Genomic DNA, 12,931 nt, shown 5'->3' with positions numbered 1-12,931 from the left:
ACAGTAGCAAGGTATATAGCTATGTAAGGAAAAATTTTAAAACATCACTGCCTGTCCACGAACATTAAGAAAGTGGTACAGTGTTGTTGATGGGGGTCCTGGTTTCAGTAAAGAAGCAGCAATAGTGCTTAGAATAAAGAGTCAGTAACTCATTAGTAAAGGTAAGAAATTGCTTTGTACCCTGTCATTTGATGAGATTGCCATAAGGAAGCATGTTGAAATTCGTGGCAATAAGTTTATTGGTTACATAGATTATGGTACATATCTTGACAATGACAATATGCCTTTTGCAAATGAGGCAATAACGTTCATGTTGACTGCTGTTAATGGTTCATGGAACATTCCAATTGGCTACTTTTTAGTGAATGGCCTATGTGCTGTTGAAAAATCAAACCTACTTAAAGAGGCATTGAAATTTACATTTGATGCTGGAGTAGAAGTAAATTCTGGTACTTTTGATGGTGCTCACGTAAACACTGCAATCGTAGACAAGCTAGGGACCTGTCTTTCAACGTGCAGAATGAAATCTTTTTTTTAAACACACTCTATGTAAGGATAATGTTTGCATATTCCTTGATCCATGTCACATGTTCAAGTTAATATGCAATACATTAGCTGGTAAAAGTGTCATTTTTGTTGTAAATAGAAATCCAATAAAATGGGATTATGTATTAAAATTACATGAGCTGCAAAAAATGGAGAAACTTCTGACTGCTACAAAAGTAAGAACAAAACACGTTCAGTGGTATCGTCATAAAATGAATGTAAGGTTTGCTGTGCAAACATTTAGTAGTAGTGTAGTTAATGCTCTAGAATTCCTTGACAAAGATTTGCAGCTAGCTGACTTTAAAGGCTGTTAACATACAGTTAAATTTATAAGGACAATGAACAACTTTTTTGATTGTTTCAGTAGTAGGAATCTCCTGTCCAAATCACCTCTGTCAATGCAGACAGCTGGCCATATTTTACCATTTCTTGATGAAGTGGAAAAATATATTCAGGAGCTGAGACTTGAGGCTAATGGGCCATCTATTTTGTATACTAACAGAAAGACTGGTTTCCTTGGCTTTCTTGTATGTATACAGAGCCTAAGAAAATCATATTTTTCTGTCATAAACAGCTCTCAACGAAAACTAAATTTCTTGCTTACGTATCAATTGCTACAGGACAACAGAGAGATATTTTTCAGCTCAGTCAGAAGATATGGTGGTGATAACAACAACCCCACAGCAGCTCAATTCAAAGCAGCCTACAAACGATTGCTTATCCATCAGCAGGTAAGAGGGTCAGAATTTGGCTCTACTTTTGATACTGCAGATTGTCCCATTCTCAGTGCATCTTCTGGACTGGATGTGACGCAATCTAACCCATTTAGATCGGTTATCAATTGTAATTCAGAAAAGTTAGGCCTAGATGTTGCATCAGTCTGTCATGATCGCTCATACAGCATTCCTGCTGTCCCATTTGAACAGCTGTCAAATTATGTACGGAATGTTGTTGCATACATAGAAGGATTCATTGTGCGTAAATTGACTAAGTCAGTACATTGTGTAGAACGTGCAAATTCCTTATGTGGGGCAGTGGACAGTGACATTGGACTAATGAGAAGAAAGAATGTGGGAGGTTTGGCTACGACTTCTGCTGACGTTATTAAAAATTGCAAAGCAGCAGAGCAAGCTCATCGGTTGCACCAGGTAAAGGGAATGTTGCAAAAGAAAAATGTTATGCTTGTTCTTGTTTCATGTGCTATGGCAGATGTTGATTGTAGTGTTTTTCAATCCATTGACGAACATATTATGGACTTTGAGTCCACAGAAAATCACAGAAATGCTCTAATTAAATCAATTTTATTTGAGTATTTTAAAATTAGAAATCACCATTTTGGAAAGACTGTGACAGAAACATTCCAGAAAGGTTGTGTGAGGACTTTATACACAAAAACTGTGTTGTTTAAGGTACATTAAATATTCTATGCCTGATCCCTATTACATTAGAGTTAATAATTGCCAAGGTGATGTTGTTTATTATTATTAATGTTTGAACCTTGATGTCTACACAAAGCACAGACAGAGGTACCTGGAGTTCTTAGCCTTTCTAAGTGCCCATATTGCATTCACAAAGCCTTTTTCAGTATATGTTTGGACTTTACTTCTGTTTTCATACCAATTGGATTCATTTCTTTTATGTAAACCTAGATATTCTTTTTCTCTTAACAGAATATATATTTATGTACTTTTTATTTTTTGTTTCTTCTAGATCTGTATGTTGTGTTGTTAATTTGTTTGGGCCCTTATATTTTTTCTACATTTATTCTCTTGTCAGTGTCTTCTATAAATTTTTATCTGTTAAACATTGTTCTGCCCTCTTAGAATATGGGCTTAAGAAATAAATCTGTTGGAAAATATTGTGTTGTAAGAAAGAAAATGTGAAATAAAATTTTGTAAGAAATAAAGTAATGTTGTGAAATAAAGTATTGAGTTAATTTTTTCTGCATATCTATTTTTTCCCAAGAGATGTTAGTTATCTTTGAACACATGCAGCAACTGAGAAAAAAGTGTAATAAATTTAAAATGAGAAAAGCACTTGGAAGAATCAACATGTACTTCTTTTCTTGTTATCTATAGAAACTCAAACCCCCAATAGTTGTTTCACGTAAAAGTTTAAACCAGTTTCTTGATTCTTAGTCAACTGTAGTTGGTGCAATGGATAGTGTTCACTTCGGTAAAATGTGTCTGCTATAGATACATAATAGCCACCAGGTAGTAACGATTTGTCAGATGAGATTGTAATACAAAATTCAGTAGGCTCTGAGTGAAGCATGTAGAGGTACATGTATTTCATTCATATGCAACAGCTTTCAAAATTTGCCACGGAACTTAGTGAAAACGTGGCATTGTGCATGGCGTTGGCAGTGCATGTTTGTAAATATCATTGGAGTGTCAAGCACAAAAGTATTTGTATTATCTCAGTTGTTACTGCAATGGATAGTTTTCACCTCTGGCAAAATACGTCCACTGCAGACACCAGGTATTAAGGATTTGTCGCATGAGCTTGCAATAAAAAATTCAGAATGGTGTTTGAGTGAAGCAAGTACAGGTCTGTAGATTTCATTCATATGCAACAGTTTCCAAAATTTGGTACAAAACGTCATGAAAATGTGAAATTGTGCATGGCATTGGCAGTTTATGAACTCTGCAGAAAACACATCCGTTTTCAGTGTAAGAACAACTTTTCCTATCTTTAAATGTTACTCCTAAGGTAAGCCTAAAATTTCTGTTAAAAGAGTAAGTTTTTAAGTTCTAGGTTGACTAATTGTCTTCTGCTGGATTTGTAGTAAGCTATTCAAATTGTTCACAAACTGCAATGATAAACATCAATATGTAATTAAAGGGGAGTTTAATTTATGCTCACATGATTATTATGCAGAGGCAAGGAAAAATTTCCTCATGATCCCACACAGTGTCAGAACAAAATCAGGTCACTGTACAGGCATTATTTTTCTAAAATAAGAGCCCCTATTCTTGTTGTACTGAGAGACTGTCAAATGTAAGCAGACCGATTTTGTTTCGGCAGATGAGCTCTAACGTGTTTGTGCCCTGGAAAATAGCTCTTAATCTGGATGAGCGTCGGTACAGTTTTGCAATATTAGCAGTGGGAAGTATCCCTTAGATAGTTTTCTTAAAAAATTATATACTGTCACAGTTCATTGTGGGAATTATTTTGCAGTTTGTTTCCCCACAGAATGACTATCTTAAGACAGAAATTGACAAAAGTGTTTTGTTCTTGAAAGGAGCTTTTCTTGATATTGCTCTCATCAACTGTGAAGAAATACCTGTAAAAAATTAAAATCATTGCATAGTCTCTTGGAACTTTTAATTTATGGCCTGCCCTGGTTAAATTGAGAGCTGTAACTACTGTTTCAGTTGAAAGTGTATAGGTGTTTCTTGAGTCATAATTGACAGCTTTTACTACAGTGCACAATATTCACTTTGGTATAAGCATTATTCATTATGAGGCACTTAATAGCCCACAGATACCAAGGATTTGTATATACAAGAGAGGTTATAATGAGGTAAGAGCTATAGCTGACACATGAAGAGACTTTTTTTCTGCCTTCTAATACTATTAAATAAATGTAGGCTCCAAAATTATTTTCTGAAACCTCAAAGTCTCACCTTTCATCTAAAATATAATTTTTTAAGCTGATAGTTTAAAGTTTTGTAAAAATAGTGGGAACTGAACCTTTGAAGTCCTAAAATTGATGCTCTAAAGTGGACCTGCTCCTAAAGTCGACAATTTTGGCACCTATAGTTGCCATAATTCCCGTATCCCATTTTCTTTTATAAGTAACTAGAGCTCAAAACGCGGCGAATCCAATGTTTAAAGTTTTGACATGAGCCCCTTCTTACTGTTTAAAAGAATTTTAACGACGTTTTACTTTAATTGATAGTTTATAGTAGTTTCGTCCCACTGCCCACTAGAGAGGCGTTCGATGTATTTGTTAGATTTTATAAATGGTACTGTGAACAAATCCAGGTCAAATGTAGTTCTGGCATAATTTTTCGCAAATAAAAAAGTAATTTTTGTTGGAAGCGTGTGGCAGAAATGAGGGGAAAATACGGTTCAAACATAGGACGGCAGACCGCTGATTTGAAATCCCGCCACGTTTTGCCAACAGTCACGTGGTTTATGTGGGAGCCACACCATCCATATAGCTTCTGCACAGCAAGGCCAGTCTACTGTGGTCGAAGGTGTTGATTAACTAAGTAGTACTAGCATCTGTAAGGAAGAATGTCGACCTCTTTGCTGATATTTTGGTCGCCCTATAAGAGGCAGGCGGACGGCACATAAACCGCTCTTCTGCCAAAGCTCAAGCTAATTTAAACGTATTTCAAATTACATAAAAACAGATGGTTATGAAAGATGATTGTTCTTTTAATGCATACCCTACCCTGAAACAACGTCTCAACCCTTTCACTAAATTTGTAGAAGCTGTCTGTTCATCTAAAAAATCTTCGACAGTGGCCAGTAAATACACCCTTCGGAAAACGATGTTTCTTCTTTCCATTTGCAATCTACCTCCATTGACAAAGAATCTCTCTCCAGTTGTTCTTCAGAGAAGAAAAATAAGCCACATCTAAGATTTCATAAGACTAGTACCGTTCGGTGGACTGCAAATGAAATTTATGTTGTTTTCCTCACGCAGCTCCGTAATTTTCATCAAGATGTGGGAAGAGGGATTATCTCTAATAATTCCTCTCTGTCCTCCTTTCTGTGAGCAAACAGGAGGAAGTGAGTCTGAAACCAACTGTCAAACACACTCTGTTCTAGCCACTCACCCTAATGTGTTCATTTGCTTTCCAGGAGGTGAACTGTGAATACAGTCAGTCCATTTTGGCTTATCTTTATCAGTAAGGTAAGGGGGAAGGAATTCTTTTGCTGTCTTCCCAAACAACATGAGAGTGTGGCACGGTTTTGAGGTGTCCTCAGTTTTCTCAGTACGTCGACAAGTCCGACGAAAGAAGGGCTTTCTTTTCCAGGTATGTCATGAAACCCAGTTTCATCAAAACTGAAAACATTTCAAAAGGAACGCACACTGGACTCGCATTCGGGAGGACGACGGTTCAATCCCGTGTCCGGCCATCCTGATTTAGGTTTTCCGTGATTTCCCTAAATCGCTCCAGGCAAATGCTGGGATGGTTCCTTTGAAAGGGCACGGCCGACTTCCTTCCCCATCCTTCGCTAATCCGATGAGACCGATGACCTCGCTGTTTGGTCTCTTCCCCCAAAACAACCCAACCCCAAAGGAACGCCTTCAACCTTGGCTTCGTATTTCTCTAAAAAGACATTGCTTACATTCTTATTTACAGCAGTAGCCTTCCTTGAAATACAGACTGTAAATTTGTGAGACAGTTCAGAACTATGTCTCTCTAAAAATGCCTTTCCCCAGGCCCATCGAAAGCGTATTATCAGCAAGGCAGGCTACTTTTATTTTACAGGTACCAAGGTATGATTTCACTATGCACCTCAAGTCAAAGACTGGTATTGGAAGACCCACGTCACTGACAGTGATTCAGTGATCAACAAACGATCTTTCTTCAATTTCGGCCTTCCAGCCTTGCAGTTGCTCTTCCTTCTCAATTTGTTCCCAAATGGTCTGTATTGGAATGTCATATCTCCTTGCAGCTTCCCTGTGTCCAATTCGTCCAGTTGTAATTTCTTCTAATACCTTTTTAGAATTTTCATTCCAATAGTTGGTTTCCCGCCATATCGCCAAGTATAAGAGTTTAAGCGTTTCTGCCATCCCATGGTATGTAGAAGAAAAAAAATAGTAAGTCTACATCACTACTTAAATTAGTGGGTTTCTAGAGTCTTAGAATGTATATTTCGGTTTATTTATTATTGAACCTACAACAATTTTTGAATCATTTCCAAGTATGTAGAACAATCCTGGTTCCTTCTGCATAAGCCTCTACTGTTCTTCTCCGTAGCAGTGCTGGCTGAAAGATGTCAGTTGTACTACTAGTTTATAGCGATGTTGTGGTCGACACAAGAGGTAGATTTAAAAACACTTTAATTACACTCTCAGTGTAAATTAGTCACCGATATGGCCAGATTTGTGTCTCACATGTAGCTCGAATCACAGGAAAGCAGATTGCTACCCACTACCCAGATTCATAGATTGTTAAATTGTCCCAGTGTTAGTAATCACACAACACAGTCCAGCAGTTGAAAACGATTCACATGTGACAAAAATTTAACGTATCAGTTCACCATATCACTGCCCTCATACACATTTGAGGAACTCGAAACAATTAAGATAGTGCACAACAATAATCAAATCCGTCAACAATGCCCTGATAAGTGGTCATTGTTCGTGGGAGTCACAAATCACAATGTTTCTGTAAAAGGTTCTCACTCGCAATTAGTTATTAATTACTGTCACAGAGGTCACGAATTAAGCCCACGAGTGAAGGCAATCAACTGTACACAGTATAAGCGAATATTTCAGAATGTTAGTTATCGGACTACAGCACACAGCTCACGACAAGAGACACAGGTGTTGTTCCATTGTCCGCATCTCGTTGTCGTGCGGTAGCGTTCTCGCTTCCCACGCCCGGGTTCCCGGGTTCGATTCCCAGCGAGGTCAGGGATTTTCTCTGCCTCGTGATGGCTGGGTGTTGTGTGCTGTCCTTAAGTTAGTTAGGTTTAAGTAGTTCTAAGTTCTAGGGGACTGATGACCATAGATGTTAAGTCCCATAGTGCTCAGAGCCATTTTGTTGTTCCATTTACCCTCAGCCGCAGACTGCCTGACCTGAGTTGTGCTAGGTCCGTATATCGCTTCGACTGTGAGCAATATGTTCTCCACTACTCATTACTGACGGCAGCCATCTTGCATAAAACATTTCATAATCCTCAAAATACTGAGCTATCTTATTAGCTACTTAATTAACAAATACTGCACTTCAAGTGGAACAAAATTATAATGGGCAAGTTCAGAATCTAACAGTAATTTCGACATAACTTGTAATTATAGTTAGCAATGGTCTAAAATTTTAATGATAATTAATTCGGAAGATAATTAGTTTCGGACACGTTTAGATACGTTGCGGAAACGCTGGAGGTACAGACTTTTAAACGAGAGTCGTTAACATTTTGAAATAGACTGGTGTCCCAAATTAAAGCAACAAACAGCTGGCAGTTTGTAGAGATCGAAACTGTAGAGAGAGAGAGAGAGAGAGAGAGAGAGAGAGGACCGTCATTGGCTGTGAAGGCACAACGGTTCCGCCATAGCTTTGCAAGGCATCTGGGATCTGACCTCGCACCATTGAAAGGTCTCTGTGTACTGAATCGCTATAAAAGTACTTAAATTACCTAATTGTTCATATGCAAGCCCTCAATTATATTTACTCTGAATATATTTTATGCTCCCAGATTTCCATCCTTCTCATTACTGCCCGTGTGAAAGTGCATGTGTACGTATTTTTAGTGTTTCCATTGGTAGCCAGTAGTATGGAACTTGCTGTATGCTGTGGTCAGTCTGGCCAACTTTGGGTGTTTAGTCAAAGGAAAGAGGCTTGTGCCTTCTGAGTCGCCTTTATCGACCGTGAGCAGGTTGGTACCGGAAGCATCCCCTTTGGTCTGTTCTGGCTACCTGCGGAGATTCGTTGTTCTCGGGGGTGCTTAAGCACTTGACGCAGGGCAGTCGGTGAGTGTGGTCGGTAGCTTAAGACTGAGCTTAGAGTGAGTTGTGTAAGTCTTGAGGCTAGCTGAAGTACTAGATTGCACCTTTTATTACAGCGATACATGCATTATACGATCCACAGTTCACGCAGGATAGGCCATGGTGCAATTTACCAGTTTTAATAAGTGTTTTCTGGTACTTTCTTTGTGCTACCAGAACTTATAGTGTGCAAAGGCTTCCCATCTAGTAATGCTGACATTACTTTGCAGAAGATTTTCCTAAGTATGTAGGTGTGCATGGTTACATTCTTGTGTGAATGTTTTCATTTATTACTGCAGTTTGAATGCTTCCGGTTTCACCTGTGATTTGATAAATTTACCCTTATGCTTCGCACCACATGGCGCGAAATCGGCTACCGCGTTTGTCAGTGATAATCAGTCGTCTTCCCTTGAGTGAATTTAGGTTTTGTTGAATTCTCTGTATAATTAAAGGATTTTACAGTATTTTTCTGTGTGAAATTTCAAATGGTTGCTCTGTTAGTCTGAACTAGGTGCTTGGACGAGCCAGTTGAGACCTCAGGTCTCTGTGTCCACCGAGGGACAAATTTCTGACAGTTCATGTTATCTCTCTTTGCGCGTCGCACATGTAATTCAACCGTTTTGTGAAAATATTGAGGCATCTGGTAAATGTGACCCTTTTTAAATCTAGTTTTAAGCAACTGCATTTTGTCGAAAGATTACTACTTTGGAAGGAGCGAATCTCTTTCCCTGACTCTTTGGTGAGGGCGTAATGTGTCTTAAGCTTTGTTGTTAATATAGATCTTGATTAGGTACATGCACTTATTCTTTCCTCTTCCCAGAATTTTCACATACATTCCCCTTCATGTGGTCTGTCACCATTTAACCATTCGAAACAGTGTTCAATTTAACTCATGTAACGGCAACCGTTATTGCAATGTGTTTATTGTATAGTGTTTAACTTGTGTCCTTGCTTAAAATACACTGTGTCTGTACTTAATGTATGTCCATCAACGCAGCCACCCCTTCCGAAATCGATCTCTGTACACCCAACCTGTCGTTGCCAAAGCGCAGTAGTCTAGCAGGCCCAATCTCTGAATTTTAATTATATTCTAAAGAATTATGTTTTAGTTTAACTAACTGCTTTCATTCAGTATGATCACACTTTTGAGTAAATTAGTTTCAGTGTTCATTTGATGAGAGTACTGACATCTTAATAATTTCTACGCAACAAGTTAAAAATTTCTGTAATTAATTGTAATTAATTTATTCCCAACTTCCTTGTGTGGCAAACCTAAATAATTTACTATAAAAGAAAATATCACAGCGCTTATTTGCATTAGCATTCGGTGGTCCAGTAAGTTTAAAAAGCCACGCGCCGCGTTTCAGTATAACCCATTCATATGGCCGACCGCTGCCACAGGGTGAGACTACCAGGGGCAGTAATAAGAAGCAGTCAGTAGTTATGATGTACTAAACGCACACTTCTTGTTCTCTAACGCTCGAACAACTTCCACATTGTTCAGAGAAGAAATTTCTGATCAATTCACAACGTTCTTTGGTGATCTGCGTTGCTTCGTTTCATATTTTCTGCCTTATTTCTGTGTGTGTTTTTGCGTGACCTTTTCATGTTATTGCTGTACGGCAATCTATTGTGCTTGCTAGTTCGCGTGTGAAACTTTGACAGTGTCTAATATTTTGGAGACATAGGGTTTGTTAGTGTTATAGCAATCCTTCTGCGGATGTAGCATTGTATATGACAACGCGTAGCAAGTCTAAGAGCGTTAGTAGACGTAACAATTTAAATAACACGACGAATCAGGGAGAAAGCTCAGAACCAAATTCTTCTGTCGCTACACCAGGAAACGGGCAATTTGTAGCGTCGAACTTCAGTAATGCCGCTGCAGTCCTAAAACTTCGGAAGTGAGCAGACGGCATACATAGATTTTTCGGACAGTGCAGGGAAAAATTGAAGATGCAGTAGAGAAAGAGCGGTTGAAACCACAATCAGCTTCACTATTAACACCCGTTTCGATATGGCACAACTAACGAGAACTCTGCAGCAGATATACACAGAAGCTATCTGAGGATAATCACAATGTTACAAGAAGCCTAAATCATATGTTATCTGAAGAAAATCAAAACTTAGCAAAAACGTTATCTGATCAAAATCAAAGTAATTCAAAAAATCTGGCCGAACAGAAGGAGAATCATGCAGAAAAGTTACCAAAGGATATGGATCAACAGTTTAATAGTTTCGCAGTGAAAATTAGAGAGGATATAGTTACCGAATTTAAGGATCATACTGAAATAGTCGATAGGCGACTTAGTGCACTGGAAGCAGCTCAGGTTCGAGTCGACTAGCAACGTAGCCGGCAGGAAGAACAGCATCTTGGTGATTTCCAAGCACTAAGTGAGTCGTGCAGCCAGCAGCACAAGGAACTGCAAACAAGAGTCGAAAGGGTAAAGGCGCAGGTATTGGAGGCCATTAAGGTCCAGGCGACGAGAACGCACAGGCGACCCATATGCTGGAGGCCGAAATGCCAAAGATAGTAGTGAAGATAGGAAATTTGTCTATCACTGACACGAGTGACAAGACTGGACCGTTTGGGGAGGGCGAGACGTCAGAAGTGCGATCTCTAACGAAACTGCAACGAGGTCAGTATGAGATAAATGGGCAGCGTAGGGAAGTTACACACGACCTTTGTGAACGCGTAAAGCATTTAGAGGAATGGCTCAAGTGTGAGACTGAAGCATGGGAGCGTGTACCCAACTGATCCCAACCCTCCCCGTCCCTGTCGCGAATGGCGAATGTTAAAAATGATTGTCGGTAGCGTTAGCTCTAATTTTTCCAATTTTTTCGTTGTTGTCACTTCGCGAAATGTTTGATTGAGGAAGTAATGCGCCGTCCGACTCATCCCTTCTCGAAATTTCAGCAGCAAAACTCTCCGTGGTACGCAGCGCCTCTCTTGTAGCGTGTGCCGCTGGAGTTGGTCGGGCAGCCCTGCGACGCTCTCGCGCCGACCGAACGATGGCGAGACGAAACGCGCCGCTCTTCGTTGGATCTCCTTTGTCTCTCCTATCAGCCCTACCCGGTAAGCGTCCCAGACTGCTGAACAGTACCCAAGAATCGGTCGTACAAGCATGTTGTAAGCCACGTGTTTCGTGGATGCGTTGTATTTCCTAATCCTTCTCGTTATGAGACTACTCATTGGTTTACATGGTCATTCCACATAGGGTCGCTCTAGATAGTTACTCGTAGACATTTTAAGGTAGATATTGCTTCCATCAATTTATAATCAATAGTAGCCGGCCGGAGTGGCCGAGCGGTTCTAGGCGCTACAGTTTGGAACCGCGCGACAGCTACGGTCGCAGATTCGAATCCTGCCTCGGGCATGGATGTGTGTGATGTCCTTAGGTTAGTTATGTTTAAGTAGTTCTAAGTTCTAGGGGACTGATGACCACAGCAGTTAACTCCCATACTGCTCAAAGCCATTTGAACCATTTAATCAATAGTGTAGTTGTGCAGTAGTGGATTTCTTTTCCTATCTGTGCGCGATATGTTACACTCATTGACGTTCGGGGTCAACTCACAGAGGCTGCAGCATTCATCAGTCCTCTGCAGTCATTAAGCAAATCGATACTTTCTTCTGGCGTCGCCACTCTCTTATAGACCGCCGTATCGTCCGCAAATAGTGTCGTAAAGCTTCCAACAATAACACTCCCACAAGAGGGCTACAAAAGCTCTTGTTCATTATATAGTTTGCCACTTTAGTCACACATCCACACACAGTTGCCCCAGTAGGTTTCTCCTCCACCGGTCGCGAGCTCTAATGTTTGAGCTGTAAATAGTGCATATAATGTGACGGTTTCGTAAGACTCTTGAAATGTTCGGATTCGAACTAAATTTCCAACTTTATTTGACCTACCGTAATATTAGTAATACGATTTCTAACGCTACTCTATGGTCAGTCTCCATGACCAGATTCCCAGTCATTAATCGTTAGTTCCCGAGCACCACTAACGCCTCAAAAATGCTTCAACGATCCAAGAATCAACATGAGAACCCACGGACAAATCTAACAATTGAATCTGTCTTTTTGTGGAGGTGCACACACTGGTTCACATGTTGCTGTTTCGGAAGTATCTACATCGCGACGTATTTACGAGCACCGAATATTCACCGTCACATCTACATCTACATCCCCGTACGTACACCACAAGCCACAGTGAAGTGCATGGCATTGGGTACTTGGCACGGTAGCAAATCTTGAATTTTTTTCCCGTTCCGGTCATGAACGCAGTGCGTTAAGGGCGAGTGCTGAGACGTCTCCGTGCTGTGGCCGGCCTGACTCTGCCTTCAGCCTCCTTACGGCAGCGACGAGTAGTGGCTAGAGAGCGCCTCTGGACTCCTCGCTTAGCAGTCGCCTGCGACATGTCGTAAGCGGCCTCTCGTGGGACAGCTTGCGTCTCTCATCATTGTTTCAACAATTGCGTGACACTCTCCTGTGAGTCAAACAGACCTGTCACGATTTCTGCTGCCCTTCTCTCTAGACGTTCATTAGCCGCTGTTGGTTCTGTGTGGTGTGGGTCCCACACAGTTGAGTATCGGGCTATGACGGGACCCGCAGATGTTTCGTAACCGATATCGGAGGTCCGAAGTGATCGTCACTATATTTCAGACCAGCTCACCAGTTTTCACTCCGTAAGGATCAGATAAAGGAACAAG

Source organism: Schistocerca nitens, chromosome 11 (assembly GCF_023898315.1).
Source record: "Schistocerca nitens isolate TAMUIC-IGC-003100 chromosome 11, iqSchNite1.1, whole genome shotgun sequence".
Taxonomy (NCBI): Eukaryota; Metazoa; Arthropoda; class Insecta; order Orthoptera; family Acrididae; genus Schistocerca; species Schistocerca nitens.
Note: the sequence above shows the minus strand (reverse complement) of the source record.